Here is an 8,453-nt window from a genome sequence, read left to right as displayed (position 1 = left end):
GGCAGAAGAGTGTTGTCTGGAGAATGAATGAAATTGTTTTCTAGCTGTTCACACTTTCCCCAGTCTGCAGCAAGAGGTAAAATGCTAGAGAGCCAGGTTCCCAATGTCAGAGATGTAGTGGGTGCCATAGAACGCTGTGATCACAGTGATTTCCTATGAAGGGTGCATCTGGAAAAGGAGTAGACACCATCTTAAAAATCAGCAGAAAACAAATGGACTCAAATTTCCCCTCTGATTTCTTTCACCGTCGTCAGTGTAGAAGGTGGGCACCCCTTTCCTGGTATCTCTTCTGGGTCTTTGATGATGTTTTTGCCTCATTGACAGCCTGAGATAATGAATTCTCACATTTCCGAAGCTGCAAGATCTGGGAAGCAACCATTTGGAAAGAAGCCACATTTGCAAATGTTTTCCATGGAAGTTACTTAAACATTTTCACTATGACAACTTGATGTGTTGGAAAGCTAACTGGACTTAGGATCAGAAGATGAGCTCTTACTTTGCTCCTTTGGGGACCCTATCTTACTTTGCCAGTGTTGCTATGGCAAATACGACATACTGGTTGGCTTAAACAACAGGTATTTATCATCTCCAGCAATCCTCTGTCACATGGCCATATCTCTCTCCTAGTGTCTGCTCCTCTGGCTTCTGATGACTTCTGGTTTCTACTCCCATGTCCAATTTCCTTTGCTAATTAAGGACTTCAGCTATATGGGATTAAGGTCCACCCTGATTCAATTTAACCTCATGTTAACCAATAACAGCATCTTCAAAGTCCTATTTACAAATGGTTCACAGCCACAGGAACATGGATGAAGACTTGAACATGTCTTTGGGGACATAATTCAATCCCTAACAGACCCAATGCTCCCATGTCTAAAATGCAAGTGTTAGATTGGATTACAGGAATGGTTCTCATCCCTTTTAATGCTGCTGTTTGCTTTGTGGTCTTCTTGATGCATTGACAGTGGATCTGAATGTTCTCTCTCATTTTGAAGATATTCCCAGTTCTTGCAATCCTAAGGTCAATTATAATAATACATTTAGCCTAAAAATTATTTTTAATCATACTATGATAGTCATAGTTGGCATTCTTTCAACAACTTCTTTATTTTAATGACTGTATTTCTTTATTTCAACAACTTCCCATTTTTTTTTTTTTTTTTTTTTAGAAAGAGGGAGGAAAGGAAGGAAAGACAGAGAAGGAAGGAAGGGAGGAAGAAAGGGAAACATTTTTAAACATTTTCTTGTTTTATTATATTTTGTTTGTTTGTTTGTTTGTTACATGGGCTGGGGCCGGGAATCGAACCGGGGTCCTCTGGCACGGCAGGCAAGCACTCTTGCCCGCTGAGCCACCGCGGCCCGCCCCAACAACTTCCCATTTAACAGTATTGTTTGAAAAATATGTGGACTACCTAGGGGAATTATATGACAACAAGAAACGTGTTCTTGAAAAGATAATTTTTGTCTCCAAAGAGATTTTCCACAATTTGGAGATTTGTGGCATACTTCATTTGGCTATATGAGATTGGTGTTTGTGAAGGGTTCCCAATAAATGTCACCATTCCTCCTTGCTTGGGATTTAAAGAATTCAAAAATTCAATTTAGGAGAGGAAGACGGGAGCCAAAATTCTAAGCCAAAAAGAGCAAAGTTGTAGGACCTGGTCCTGTAGCCAACTGGGCTTGCTGGCATTGAACCCAGAGACAGGCAGACCTGCCCACTCTCTTGGGGAAATATTGGCCAGAGCAGACTTCCCTCCAAAGGGGGTTGCCAGGGAAGTTACAGACACTTGTTGAGTGGCCATAAGCTAGACTGTACCTCCCTACCCCTCCCGCCCTTCTCTGGGGAAGTCACAGCTAAGTGGCCATACTTCTGCCTGCCTCTCCCCCCTCCTCCTTTTCTATTGTGTGTCATTCCACAAGCTGGGGGAGATGTTAGAAACACCCTCTGACAGGGTCTTTCTTCTCTGATGCAAAGTGGGGCTTGCAGAGCTGCCATCCACTGACCCTCTCAGTGCAGTTTTCAGCCACCCCAGGAGATGAGCCACGATGGGACTTCTTCCCCTGCGCTTTCATATTCTTTGTGCTGTTGAGTGTCAAAGAGATTATTTGCCCTTTCTAGACTCTTTATATTGTGCACGTAATAAAAGGATCATTTGCTGGAAGTTTCCGTCATGCCCTGAACCTGTGCTCTCACAACGCACCGTGGTAGCAACTCCTTCCACGCTGGGTCTCGGTACAACAGAACGCAGAGGAGAAAACTGGTCTCAGGGCACAGGCTTTTCTCCCCAATGTGGAGAGCTGTGTGTGCCCAGTTATTTGCCTCAAATTTAACCGTCAATTAAGCAGCACCATAATTCCCCAAGAACAAAGCAAACAAAAGCTTAGAGGGAGGCTGGTAGAGTCACCCTGTGGAGTTTCTGCTTCCTGAAAGGAGAATCGGAGGGAAGAAGAATCATCCTTCCTTCTTGCCACCATTTTAGTATCCATTGACCATTCAATTTAACACACATTAAAGAGAATCTATGTTCAAGGCACTAAGATTTGTCATTAAATAAGAATATTTTCTTGTGCATAGGAATGTCTTGCATTTCGCTTGCAGCTCATATTCCTGGAGGAAAGAGAACACTGTTATCCTGGCAATCCCAGCACATGTTTGGGGAAGAAAGCTGAAGGGCCCTTCTTGGGACATCACATATCTATGCTTGGGGCAGTCACTGTGGATTGCGGATGGGGGTGGGGATGGGATACTCTGACTGGTCAAGTCTGGACCATGTGCTCCCCCATCAGTGCAGAAAGGGGGGTGGGGAGCCCAAGTTCCTCCTGGACTGCCTAGGATTTGATAGAACAGCTTGCCCCTACTGTCTTCCTTGGGTCTACAGACCAACCAGCCACAGGTTCCTGCAATCTGATTTTGCAATTACAGTATTAAAGATAAGTGGTTTTAATTGGGATGGGGAACATTTTGGAAAATTGTGAAGACATTTATGTTTTTCAGTGATTGGGAAGTACTACTAGCATGGAGTGAGCAGGAGCTTAGGATTCATTCCAGGCATTGTATAACGGATGGGACAGTCCTGCTTAGCAAAGAGTTGTTGCATATTTGTATAACTTTTGAATGTCCCTCTTGAGATTCTTACAGGTGAAAACCCTTGTTCTTCTTTAGGAGCCTCCATTTCATATATGAATAATGAGTCTACTTTGCACCACTTTAATACATGCTGACTTTCCAGGAATATGCCTGCTGTATAAATCATTGGAAGACTGAACTTTTCCTTTATTTTGAACTTTACCAAGAGGTGCTCATCATTTATGAAAAGCACTTCTGTAAGAGCGAGGCCCTCATAGTATTTGTATTATTAATAAGGACATCAGTCTGTGTTTGTAGACTGATGATTGACTGTACGGTGATTTTAGTGGTGATTTTATTTAAAGCCACACTCATCCGACTGACTAAATGAGTAATATGTTTACACATTGAAATTTGTATTAGTGTAAGTTATTTTTCTTTTGCTTTTTACTTTATTAGAGTTAAGGTGTAATATTGATTACATTGTATAGATAGGATGGCTGGTTATATGTACTAATAATTTCATTTCAGGATGGTAAGGGGTACGTTATAAAATATTTGTAACCAAAAGAGGGCCTTGGGTCTGACCAAGTTGAGAACCAGTGGTCTAGTTCTCTGAGCTTATGTGTTATTTCCTGTAGGAAACCATCATTAACTCCACCTTATCCCCCTGCCCCCACTACCTGTGTTGGCTCTTGCTTTTTGTTTCCATGGAACATCCTGTATTTCTCTTTTATAATTACTGCTTACTTTCTTATTCATCTTTCCTGTAGACTCTGTGTTTCCTGAAAGAAAGGTCTATTTACATCTTGCTCAATGTCATACCCAAGCCCTACTAATGCTGTTTCTTCTACATAGTAGGTGTTAATAAGTATTTATTGAATACATAAATGACTGAATAACCACCCATGGGTAAGCTTTTCTATTTCTTGTTAGATTTCCTGACTCCTCTTTCCCTATTTTGACTCTGCATCTGAGTTCCCATTGCTTACTGAGTCCATTTCCTGGGTGGTGTGAACTCGACCTCCTGTTTCTGATGCCAGAAGTCCTCTGACGAATGACTTCTGGTGAGTGTCCCATTCTGAGGCCACTTTACCTGGCCCAATCCAAGGAATGTCTTTATATGGTCCTCTGGCATCTCCTTTCTTCCACTTAGAACCACCTTGATCAGATCCTTCTACATCTCCACTTTTCCAATTTTCATTTGAATTTGCCTTATAAACCTTTTTCTATACATCTCTCTGAAATTGTTCTGCTCCATCCCAATGTTTGATATTAAGAATCTGTTTTGAGAAGAGGGGTTGTGGATTGCTGCTTCCTATAGAATTAACCCTTATCCATCTGGGCTGGAGTCACAACATCAAGTAAATCTTTATTCTATCTCAGTTTAGTGGGCATTGATGAATGCACAGATGTCAGGAAACCATTGAATGTGACAATTTTTGAAAATTTGCCTGTCAGGTTAGGCTTCTTCTTTGGAGCTTGTGAACCATAAGGAGTGTTCTCCTGGGTTACGGATAGAAGTCTTCATCTGTCTTGGAAGCAGAATGAGAGAAGGCAATGCTTGTATAGAGGGATTTGCATTTGTAATTCTTTGGCTTGAAGTCAAATTTATATGCAAATATATTATGTAAAAGGGGAAGTGCTATGAAAAATCATTATCTATTAATACCTAGGCATGGTGTTTTCCCTACGTTAGCAACTGTGGGCCTGGAAGAATGAGAAAGGAGTGGTAAGAGTTGATGGGTGAGCATGGGTTCTAGCAAGGAGGAAAGGTGGGCAGGCATAGGTGGCGAGGCAGGGCAGCTGGGAGAGCTGAAGGAAATGTTAACAAAAGAAAGGAGAGCAAAAGAAAAGAGGCAGAAGAGAAGCCTAAGCCCTACGTTTCCTCTTTTCAAATTTGTGCTTGAACAAACCCTATGCGATAAGATTATCGGTCTTAACTGGGTAAGTGTTTGCATGAATGAAGAATTTGTATTTATTTGCAGAAAGAGGACTCAAGGAAATTTGACCTTCTTTCAACTCACTTATCCTGATTCTGGAGGGATGAGGTGAGGCTGGGAGTCTAAGGCAGAGTGATCTGTATTTACAGGGATGCTTCAGTTTGCACAGTAGCAAATGAAATCTTCTCAATAAAAACCGTCTTAGTTTCCCAGGGCTGCCATAACAATGCACCCCACACTGGGTGGCTCAAAACAATGGGAATTTATTGTGTCACAGTTCTGGGGCTAATAGTCTGAAGTCAAGGTGTTGTCAATACTATGCTCCCCCTGAGCTCTGTTGGATTCTCCTGGAATCTCCCCAGCAATCCAGAACATTGTCTTTCTCAGTGATCACGTGGCATTCTCTTCTCTGTGTCGAAGTTTCCTCTTCTTCTAAGGACACCAGTCCTTATTCCAGTAGGACCTCATTTTAACTTCCCTATTTCCATTGGTAACAACCCTATTTCCAAGTAAAGTCACATTCTGAGGTACTGGGAAGTAGGGATTCAGCATATCTTTTTAGAAGACCCAATTCAATCCATAACTCTAATTTTTAAATCGCTTTAGGAGTTGCCATTCAAAGAAATCTTGTGGTGACCTCGTTTTTGATAAAGCAAACAACCTTTCAGTGTTCTCTTATGGGTAACTGAATAATCCCTTCACTGCTTCTGCTCTGTAAATTTTTATTGCCTTGTATCTGGTTTGCTGCGTGCTCCTGCGTGAACTCCCGTGGGGCGCCGTGACTGTGCAGAGTGCATTGAGCTGGAGTTTTAGTTCAGTAGGTCGGAGTCATCAGAGCCGCTCTTGAATTTCTCTCCCCATCTGAGGTAACTGCTGCTCGACCCAACAAGCAATTGTAGTTGGCTGAATGAATAATTCCCCTTCTAAATCTGTCTGAATAAACATTTGCACAATGGCTGATCAAGGCACGTCCAGGATTGATGATTTACACAACCTCCTCGGGAAGAGACTTCTGGTGAAACTTTTGCTTTTGCTGTCCACACCATGACATCACCACGAAGTATTGTCTGTGTTTGCAAAATGCAGCTCCACACTTGCACCGATTCATGTTTATTTACATGGATGCTCTTCACACCACGGAAACCTCAGGGCTGGCAGAAGGAAATGGCAACTTGCTTGCTGAAGAAGCACCGCAGCTGCCACAACTTGAAAGAACCCCTTTGATTCTTTCTTGGACTCAACATTGCCGAGAAAAGAAGGTTTTGGGGAAAACAGTAACTTGAAGAAAGTGGATAAAGTTAATCCTTAACTTGAGCCTATTAAAGCCAGGAAATGGAGGTGAACTTAAAAATCTTGTTCTCACTTATTCTGTATTCATACTTGTAATACCTACCTTTTCCTACCCTCTCCATCCTCTCCTTCCTTTCCACAAGAATGGTGCCAGTGGGGGAAGAATAGAGACAAAGTTTAACATTGTGATTCTGAATTCTTATCTTTATTGTAACTTTGCCACCAGGTTTCCTTGGGCATTGAATTCAAATCACTTATGCTTGAAAAGTGATTGTTTTCTTCCAGCTGAATTTTTTTTCTATTGCTCCTCTACTCTTCCAGGTGTATTAAATCTGTAAATCTCCCTCTCAAAAGAAGCTGATATGAATAATGGGAAGGCATCCACATGGAGAAAATCCTGAGCTCCACAAAACCACTAATCAGCATTCCCAGGCGAGGGAACAATGATTGAGCGTTCATTACAAAATGACTCATAAGTGATCATGACCCTTTTCAGGGAAAAGGACAATTATCAATTTCATGGTCTCATGTGTGATCGTGACTACTTTCAGGGATTTACAATTATCAATTACCCATTCCCTGATTAATTAAGAGCTTAATCTTCCCACCCATATAATGTGAACAATAGTACTCTGTTCCAAGCTGCCTATTATGTTTCTTTGGGACAAAGACTCAAGTGAGTGGTAATGGAAAACTCAGGTCTGTGCCTCTAGATTTATTGCCTTTCAAGTCAAATACAGTAGGTACAGTTCAGCAGTAGCAGATGCTCACATTTGTTATAAACTAAGATAATGCCCTTCTCTGCGAAGCCTGCATCCAACACATTTCGTCTTTTAGCCTCAGAATCATAACTCTTTCTTGTATCTTTACAGATAGTGAATAAGGCAGCCTGGTGAGAGGGAAGAAATGTCTCAAATAGATACCATATTTCTTGGAACCCAGGCTAATGCTTCATTTCCTTGTTGTCTTTTTAAAAAGCTGTTTTTTTATCTCCTACTATTGAGCCTCTCGGTGGGGAAGGTGACTACCTTGTTCCTCTTTGCATTGCTTCTTCCAGACCATTCTGCCTTCTCTCCTTCCTGCCCTCTAGAACCCTCAGACTTGACTCTCATGTCTGACTACCAGCCATCATCCACTCCCGTTGCAGTCTTGTACCACCTGCCACTCACTCCCCTAGATTACAAGAGGATTTTAGCTCCTGGCTCACTGTGAATCTTTCTAACTCAACTATTGCCCTAATTTTTCCTGAGTTAAATATCTCCATACCTGATCTTTTCAGTACTCTAATCATGCAGTTCCTTGACATCTTCTTCAAAGTTCTCATTCTCGGACACCACCTCACACCCGAGACATTCCCTGCAGTCATATCATTGAACTTGTAATTGTGGAAAACTACGAACCATTTGGAATCTCCATTTCATGTACCCCATTCTAGTCACAGCCCCTTTAATTCATAGTTACTTCCTTTATTACCCTAACCCCAATAATGCTTTGACCCAACAATTACAGTTTCATGGTCCCTCATTTCCTTCATGTCTTCTCTCCACACCCAATTCAAATTCCTAAGTCACCATTATAGTCATGGCCTTGTATCACTCTCCATTTCTTTTCCCAGATCTCTTCATCAGGCTTACCTTGAAGAACCCTAATATTGGTTCAGTCCATATGTCCACCAACTCTGTGCCTGTACCATGTAACTGAATGTGGCCAGAGAAGAGTGCATGGCCAGGATGAGTGGTCTAACTTGAGTCTATGATCACAAGTCTCAAGTGTGCTTTTGATGCAGTGGGGCAATCATACTACATTTCTTGGGTTCCATGTAGTCCTCCCCCCACCCCTCCCCACCCAGTGCCTCTTTCTCCTCTTTCCCCTTCTTCACTCTTTGCTGATGATTTTGCTTCCTATTTAACTGAAAAAGCATAGGTGATCATAAGGTGATTATAAGGGAACTTCCACATCTTCTCCCCTCTTTGTTTACCTACCTATTTGTATTGGTGCCCTTATAACATGCTTTCATTTGTTAACAATGAACTATCTGTGATGCAATCTACAGTCATGAAAGCACAATGGATAGGTTGATAGGAAAGCTAAAAGCAGAAGAGCTTGCCTCACTCTTGCTTGTTGGAAGCCTGGAAGGAAACTGTACTAGATTC

General features: G+C 41.9%; 1 long non-coding RNA gene across 1 annotated transcript; it reads right to left on the bottom strand.

Moving 5' to 3' along the window:
• Window positions 1-1,878: 1,878 nt before the first annotated feature.
• LOC143688086 (uncharacterized) lies at window positions 1,879-8,243 on the bottom strand. Its single transcript, XR_013177820.1, has 3 exons — window positions 7,935-8,243; window positions 3,751-3,852; window positions 1,879-2,608 (listed from the first exon to the last, which is right to left on the bottom strand). It is a non-coding gene; the product is annotated as an uncharacterized LOC143688086 (long non-coding RNA).
• Between the last annotated feature and the right edge of the window lie 210 nt (window positions 8,244-8,453).

The sequence above is a fragment of the Tamandua tetradactyla genome, chromosome 1 (genome assembly GCF_023851605.1).
Source record: "Tamandua tetradactyla isolate mTamTet1 chromosome 1, mTamTet1.pri, whole genome shotgun sequence".
Lineage (NCBI taxonomy): Eukaryota > Metazoa > Chordata > Mammalia > Pilosa > Myrmecophagidae > Tamandua > Tamandua tetradactyla.
The sequence above is the reverse complement of the archived record's forward strand: the minus strand, read 5'-3'. Positions and strand labels throughout refer to the sequence as shown.